Source organism: Rhipicephalus microplus, chromosome 9 (genome assembly GCF_043290135.1).
Source record: "Rhipicephalus microplus isolate Deutch F79 chromosome 9, USDA_Rmic, whole genome shotgun sequence".
NCBI classification, from domain to species: Eukaryota; Metazoa; Arthropoda; class Arachnida; order Ixodida; family Ixodidae; genus Rhipicephalus; species Rhipicephalus microplus.
The window spans coordinates 49,892,069-49,900,431 of record NC_134708.1 but is presented as its reverse complement, the minus strand read 5'-3'; the positions used below and the strand labels follow the sequence as shown (position 1 = coordinate 49,900,431).

At 43.3% G+C, this 8,363-nt stretch overlaps 1 long non-coding RNA gene across 1 annotated transcript in view; it reads left to right on the top strand.

Moving 5' to 3' along the window:
• The first annotated feature begins 5,350 nt into the window (after positions 1-5,350).
• LOC142771761 (uncharacterized) overlaps positions 5,351-8,363 on the top strand; it is a 46,432-nt gene continuing 43,419 nt past the window's right edge. The window contains exon 1 of the long non-coding RNA XR_012886125.1: positions 5,351-5,641. This is a non-coding gene — a long non-coding RNA (uncharacterized LOC142771761). The remainder of the gene's footprint in view (positions 5,642-8,363) is intronic.

Here is an 8,363-nt window from a genome sequence, read left to right as displayed (position 1 = left end):
GAAAGTGTAGGCAACTTTAATGTGTGCTCAGGCTACGATAAAATATGATGTTCCAGCGCAGTGGCGAATGTTTCCTTGGACGCGGCTACAATTTCATGAGGTAGTTTGTTCCGTTGCCTAATTGATCGCGGAAAAAATGAATATTTGAAAAGGTTAATTCTGGTAGCGAACTCGCGCACTTTAAGGGGGTGATCAGTACGAGCAGATATATACGTAGGCTCCGATGTGTCGTTTTCTTTGTGAATACCCGTTAAACCATTAAACCATGGAATATTTTGTGAAACAGAGATAAACGTAAGAATTTGCGCCTGTCTTCAAGAGGAGGCCATCCTAAAGTATTCCTGATTTCGAGAGATCTTTTAGAAAAGTTGTAATCACCCGTGACGAAACGGGCCGCTCTCAGCTGCACGCGTTCTAGAGTGTCGATGTTCACCTTAGTAAAAGGGTCCCACGTGCTGCACGCGTATTCCAAAAGTGGGCGTACATTCGACATATACATGATTTTTTTCAGGCTGGCCGGTGCTTGTTTAAAGTTACGTCTTAAGAAGTTTAATGTGTTGCTGGCCTGTGTTACGATGTAATTTATGTAGGCATTCCAAGTCAAATTGCTGGAAAAAATGACTCCTAAGTACTTATATTCTGTTACAAGGGACAGTTGTGTTGTATTCATGACATATAGTTTGCCATCAGCGGGTGTCTTTTGTTTGTGAACCTTAAGAGGTTGCATTTGGGCAGGTTGAGTGTCATGTTCCAAGTCGCACACCAAGACATGATTTTGTTCAGATCATTCTGTAGCAGTTGACTATCTTATTCACTTGAAATTTTACGGTAAATACAGCAATCATCTGCATATAACTTCACACGGCAAGACAAGTGTTCAGTAAAGTCATTGATAAATATAAGAAAAAGCAGGGGCCCTAAGACGGACCCCTGTGGCACTCCAGATAATACAGAGACATCAGAAGAGCGGACACCATGAAGTATCACGCGTTGGTTTCTATCTAACAGGTACGCTTCCAACCACTTCAGGAGGTTGTTCGGCAAGTTGAGGTAGGACAACTTTAGTAGTAACTGAGTGTGAGATACGGTATCGAAAGGTTTCCGAAAGTTTAAAAAGATGCAGTCAACTTGCAAACCTGAGATAATAAATGCTGCGATGTCATGGCAAAATTCTACAAGCTGAGTGTCGCAAGAAAAGCCAGCCCTGAAGCCATGTTGCGTTGGAATAATGAAGCTATTTTCTTGAAGGTGTGCCATTAAATTTGTATAAACAACATGTTCTAATGTTTTACAAGCAACACTTGTGAGTGAAATTGACCTGTAGTTGCACGTTCTTGTTTTTGAACCGCTTTTGTGAATTGGAATAACATTTGCAGTTTTCCAGTCCGAAGGTAGAGCACCAACTTGAAGAGATATCTTATATAACAGTATTAAGAAAGGGGTGACAGACAATGCACAGTTTTTTAGGACAAAATTTGAAATAAAGTCCGGACCGGTAGCCGAGTGGATGTTTATCTTCCGTAGTAATAATGCGATACCATCTTCAGACAGCTCAATTTCCCTCATCTGAGTAAGCTCTCTGACGTCATGTGATTTCAAAAGTGCGGCTTTTGAGCATGAAAACACGGAGTGAAAATAAGCATTGAAGGCCTCTGCTTTTGCCAAAATATCTGCGCCGTAGGCTTTTTCATCTATGACGTCAGGGATAGCGTCACCAGAGTTCTTTTTGCTCTTGACATATTTCCACATTTCTTTTGGATTAGTTTTCACTTTGTGTCCTAGAGTGAAAAGAAACTTTTTATGTGCATTGCGCATCAATCTCGCTATCGTTTTGCTCATTACCTTCATCTTTGCGAACAATGTAGGATTCGGCGAGTGGCAGTGCTTACGAAAGGCTCTATTTTTTCTGTTTAACATCGTTCGAATCTCTTTAGTAATCCATGGTTTATCGTTTCGACGCTGGGAAGTAATGACATGCGAGGGAATGAAGGTTTGTGTCAAGGACAGTATTTTAGTCTTAAAAAGATCCCACAATGCATTTATGTCTAGACACGAACATTGAGCCCTAAACTCTGGGAAAAAATTGTCTAGTTCACATGATATTGCTGCGTAATCGCCTCTTTCATAAAAAAAAAGACCTTGCGAGGCTGCGCAGAACGACAATTCTTGGTGGCACAGGACATCTTAGCGACGACAACATCATGATCACTAATACCAGGAATCAAGGTAATCGAAGACACGAGATCAAGCACATTGCAAAAAATAAATCAAGTACATTTGCACTACTGGCCATAATTCGCGTTGGTTTTTGCACAAACTGTAGTTAACGAATGGGCATTTATCATTTCGCGGAAGGCCGTGTACAGGAGGGATGAATTGACTAACACTGGTGTAAGCTGCTGCCATATCACATCTGGTAAATTAAAATCACCTGCCAAAACAATATATGTAGTTTGTAGTGTCAGCAGCACATTGCTTAAATTGAAAAGGGGCTGAGGGGCTCTCGTGCTGGGTGACCTGTAGAAGGAAACGAATGCCACAGACGAGCTGTTGTTCAAGAGTACTTTGCAGCAAACAATTTCGGTTGAGCCAGCTTCAACGTCAACGAGGAAGCTAGATATAGCATTGTGAATCAACATGAAAACACCTCCCCCATGCGCGTTTCTGTCCTTCCTGTAGACTGTGTAGCAGGTTGGAAAGATTTCATTGTCATTTATTGTGTCGTCTAACCAAGATTCAGAACCAAGTACAACATGTGGCTTTGTCGTTTCAATGGGGGCGGCGAGTTCTATAATTTTATTTTTTTACGCTACGACAATTTACCACAATACACACGATGTCATCCGGGCTGGATGGTTGCCTAGAAGTTACGAGGGCCTTTTTTAGTTGCTATGTCTTGGGTTTAGTCACGCTGTCTGTTTCAGCATTATAGACAAAAATTTCCTTGCCAATCTTTAGTTTGTTATACGATAGTCTGAAGTCCCCTCCCTTACTCTTCGCAAATTGAATTAATTTCCGCCTCTCTTGTCGAACTTTGTTGCTATAGTCTTCGCTAATAGCAAAGCTAGTACCTTTCAACCTCGAAGTAGCTGATAAAACACGCTGCTTTTCCTTAAACGACAGAAACCGAACTATAATAGGCCTGTTTTTAGTTGCCGTGAAGCGACCTAACCTGTGGGCCCTCTCAACCGCATCAGCCGAAATAGCGACTTTTAACTTTTTCTCGCAAAAGGTGATCACCTTAGTCTCCGAATCTTGCCAGATTTCACCAGCTGCATCTTGAAAGCCAAAAAAGATAAAGTTGTTTCTTCGAGATCTACTTTCCATTATCATCCAATTCTTGCAGCTTCGAAAACGTGGCAGCAAGATTGTCGGTCTCCGTAGTTAACTGCATAACCTTGTCTTTTAATGGAAGCACCGATAGCAATTTGTCCTCAAAGACGTTCAATTTGTCCTCTATCTGCGAAAACCTTTGCTCGAGTGCTTCTTGCCGTGACACTACGGAACGAAGTTCCCCAAGAATTTCCGTCTGCTTTTGCAGTACCGTGGGAATTGCCATGACAGCGGTGAACATTTGTTCTTCTTGCTCAGAAGTCAGAGGGCCTGGGAAGTCAGCGCGAAAATAAAAGAAAAAAGAAAATAAAGAAAGAAAGCGAATCATTTTGGCAAGTCTACGCAAGCCTTGAGAAGCTAACAGAAAAAAGCAAAAAAAAAAAATTCCTAAGTTGTATTTTGATATCTGCCACCAAACAATTGCAGTGCGCTTAGTTGATTTCAAAGATAAGGAACGTGAACGCATCACAAACAGTATCGCCATATTGCCGGGAATTAGCCCAGAAAAATCTGTTGCGTACGTTCATGATTTTTTTTTAAAAATCGGAAGTAATAGTGTTGTCAAGACCCTTCCACAAAACTATGGCACCGCGCAAAAAGCGCGCGATCAGGTGCACGTGTGTGTGTGCGTTTTGTGTGTTTGATTGATAGATATCCAAAACCACCATATGATTATGAGAGACGTCGTAGTGGAGGGCTCCGGAAATATCGACCACCCGGGGTTCTTCAACATTCAACCAAATCTGAGCACACGGGCCTGCAACATTTCCGCCTCCATCAAAGATGCATCCGCCGCAGCTGGGATTCGAACCCACGACCTGCGGGTCAGCAGCCGAGTACCTTAGCCACTAAACTACCGCGGCGGGGTGCGCGCGTGTGTGTTTTCTTCACTGAGATAGATGGGACGCGCCATTTTCATTTTTGAGACTCTTGCTTTGGCGTCATTCAAGAAGCAGCACGTCTTCAAAGTTCCAGAGATTTCTTTACATCGCTGAAGAAACGTCAAGAGTGTTCCGACCGCGGCCCTGGCGGTGGCACGGAGAATGATGTTTTCCACCGGCGGCCACCAGACGGCGACATCCGCAGGGAACGCGCTATGCCGAACCAATTCATCTTGGCCGTGAAAATAAATCAAGAGAGTTGCAAATAAAATGAAGGATAAATATTTTTGGTTCCTGTTTTTCACGAGGAATTTAAATGACGACACAATCGACTGTAATTTTGAAGGAGCACTTAATGTAACAATCACTAAAATGTTTCTCATTATAAATAGTCTTCGATCCTGTCGCTTTATATTTTTCTCTCACCCGGCTTGCGTTCTGGGCGGAGGTGAATAATCAGACCCGCTCGTTGTTGGAGCAGTATCCACTTGCACAATTTGAAGGAAAAAAAAAAAAACATGTGCTGTCTTCACGCTTATTTTTCTGCGACGACATCCCGGTTTCACGAAGAGACACAAAGGTGAAGGTGAACAACGCGCACAGAGAAGAAACACGGCAAGGACATGCGGAGGCATGCTCTACCTGTTCAACAGCACAAAGGCCCCCCAACTACACCGCGACCGAAATGGCTTCACTAGGGAACCTTCATATGCGCGCGTATCTGGCGGGGCGCATATGAAGGCTCCCCGGGCTTTACGAACGAGAGAGATTGTGGTTATATCAGAAGAAAAGAAAAGAAAGGTGCCGACCCGTAACTGTCTCTCCTTACGAGGACACCTCAACAGGTCAGCAGAGGAATGGGATATGGGGAATAAAAGATATAGGGAGAAGGAAGGAGGGATAAAAAGGATAGAAGGAAAATAGACGGATAAAAGCCGCCAGCCAACGAGAGGAAAAAAGAAGGAGATAGGAAAGTGGGGATCCGGTCGAAGCAGTCCAAGGGCGGGGTGCCACAATGCGAGAGCTGCACGGCATCAGGAGACCGCGGAGGGCGAACCAGTCGGCGGGAGCTACGCTGAAGTCGGAGATCGCGAGGGCACAACCGTCCAGCTTGAAATCCTCCGAGCGAAAACGCGCATCCGAACTGTATCCAAAGCGCAAGCGACTAGAGTGCCTAGACAAGAGCGACTAGAGCGACGCGTATGCAACGCGTGTAGAGTGTACTAACGCGCGCTTCGGTGCGCCGCGCCTCTCGAATAGCGCGGTCCTGAAGAGTGTCGCCATCTGGTCGCCTCCAGAGAAAGTCATCATCGGCAGTCTGTGGTCTCCCATTGGGAACGCTTGCAGTCGGCACAGTCAAGCGCATCCAATGCACGGCATGCGATCCGACATGCGTGCGCTGACCGTCAAGTAGCCAACTCTCCTAGGTGACGTACGGCGGCTTGTTTTCCTTTCTTTGTCATCATCTTAAACTGAGGCATGTTTCTTGATCTCATGAACAATGCAATATGCGCGTCATCGGATTTTGATGCTCTGTAGTTTCTTATTTCGAGCCGCTGCGTTACCACTTGGGCGGGAAATCTTAAAAACGTTTGATGTCTTAGGAAAGTAGCATTATACATTGCCGCACTAACGCATCGAGGTACGTGTCCACATAAATTGAATGCTGCCCGTATCGCTAAAAATGACCACGGTCAAAATAACCGGTGAGACGCCTGCACAACACGCGTGACCGTGTGCCTTAGCATGCAGCATTGCTACTCGTGTTGGCTTTATTTCCGGAGTAGTCATTGCGTTTTGTGTGTGTGTGTGCGTGGGTTCATGGTCGAGATGCGCTCTAAAAAGAGTGATTGACCTTCAAGGATTAACTTTCCGGTATTCTCATATCTGTCACCAAACGATTGCGGTGCACTATTTATAATGCGCGCTAGGTAATTTCAGAGCTACAGGAACGCGAACGCACCACTAATGGGGTCGCCATTATGCCGGGAATTAGCACAGAAAAATTCGTTGCACTTATAATTATAATTTTAAAAAACGAAACAGGAAGTATTAGCGTTAAACTGCAGCAAGGTGCAAATTAAACTGCAGTACGGTGCAGCAATTAAGCGCTAGCGGGAAGTGTGTGTTGGGGGGGGGGGGGGGGGGTTTCTGTCTCTGGGCGATCATTAACTGTGATCGTTTGCGTTAACCACGTAATACTGACAGTAATCTGACAGAAAAATATCGCAGTTCTTTCCGTGACACCCGACTTGTGTTGACGCGCCACTGCAACGCCGTTAAGATATATTCATTCAGTGCATTCTCAAGCACTTCCGATGTACGCACTTTTTAGAGTCATAACGGCCGTGTTTTCATTTACAGCAACAAATAAAAATATTAAAAATTCGTGTGAGTACTCCTTTCGTGAATTACGGTAGTTAACTGGACATCTTGATTACTGCTTTACATTTATGAAACTTATTTATATTTTGCTGTGAAATTTTGCCTGCTCTGTGAGGAAGGTTTGGGCCTTCACTTTATGCGACTTCGACGCTGAAAATTTAGCTGCTGTACTATCGAGTGGTATTATGGTACTAAATTTTATACTAGGGGCATATACTTAAGTGAACAGTTGTGATCAAAAGTGTGCAGACCACGGGATCGCGTAACAGAATGCATCGACACGCCATTTGCCGACGTGACGCCTGCTGCGGTGCACGTGCTCGTGCCGTCATGGTGGTTATTAGGTGGCCTCTCACGTCGCTCCGTCTGACTGGGTCGCGGCATTCGTAGCCGAAAAGGCAACTGGGTGTCGCATTCTTTGCTTCATCGGATGAGTGTAGTTCTCTTCAGTGTCGGTTGCGGAAGGGGGGAGAGGGTTAAGCACAGGGATCGCGTTGTTTTTACACAAGCTAATTAGAGAAAATAGGCCTAGCTAACATCATATGACCCGATGAAGCCAAGTATATGAAGCCAAATTAAGCTTGTTCAGCCCACTTCGAATTTGTTGCGTAGCTAAACTTAGATGAGCTTATAGTTAGGCCAAAGTGAGTTGTCGAAACTAATCAAGCCTAATTTAGCATGGTATCAGCTAATAAGGCCAACATAAGTAATTAAGTTAAGCTGATTCTATAATTAAGCCAAGTCCAGATTGCTGTTTTCATTGTAATTTTAGTTATGCTTAGATAAGGTAAGGTAAAAATACCTAAAGTTAATGAGGCATTTTTCACTATGATCTCTCTTAATTTAGCCAAGCATAATTAGCCTAAATAAGGCGAGTCTATTTACACTTTATTTAAGTTCGATTACCTATGCTCGCTACTAATTAAGCTCATCTAGGTCTAACTAGTGTAATTGAGACTGATAATAACTTATTAGCGTGAGATCCAACCCAACATGCCCAAGATATTGGTGTTTCATGTGACATTACACTAATGCATAACTAGGCTAGTTAAGAGGCGTCAATGTATATAAGGGTAATGTAATTTAGCACCATTGTTCATTTCATCGTCCAACTAATCAGACCACAACTATGCCTAGTTAAGCCATATCTCTTTAGGCCATAATAAGTAAAGTAATTGATGCCATATTCTCTACGAGTTCTGCAAATCTGAGCTCAGAATGTAACTAATTGCTCCTGACCAAGTCGAGTCTCTAAGCTAAATTGTATAAATATGACTAATTATTGTGTGGGACATCAAACTTTGCCCACCCAAGATACTCGGTGCCATGAAATTATGAAAATTATTTCTATAGTTAAGCCTCATTGAGGCATGTTGCTTATGTAGACATCTGTGTCTCTTCAACCTTATTAGACTTAAATGAGCTTATCAAGTCCGTAAAAAGTACTTAGTGTCTTCCTGAGCTTGGCTTTTGTGAGCTTATATGGAACTTGAATATGATTAGGCTGTCCCTATTTAGGCTAATTATGCTCAGCTAAACAAAGGGATATGATGATTAACCGTGCCTGATTTGATTTGGCTATTTTACCTTGACTCATGTGTGTTTATTAAAGCTTAGAAGACCCCTGGCAGCGAAAACTTTGGTTGTGAGTTTGTTAAAGTAATTTGTAGTTTTGCGTCAGCTAATGCCACAATTCTATCGTAAATGCTTTAACACATCATATAATTAATGATAGCGGCATTAATTCAGAACGATTTTGTGTTA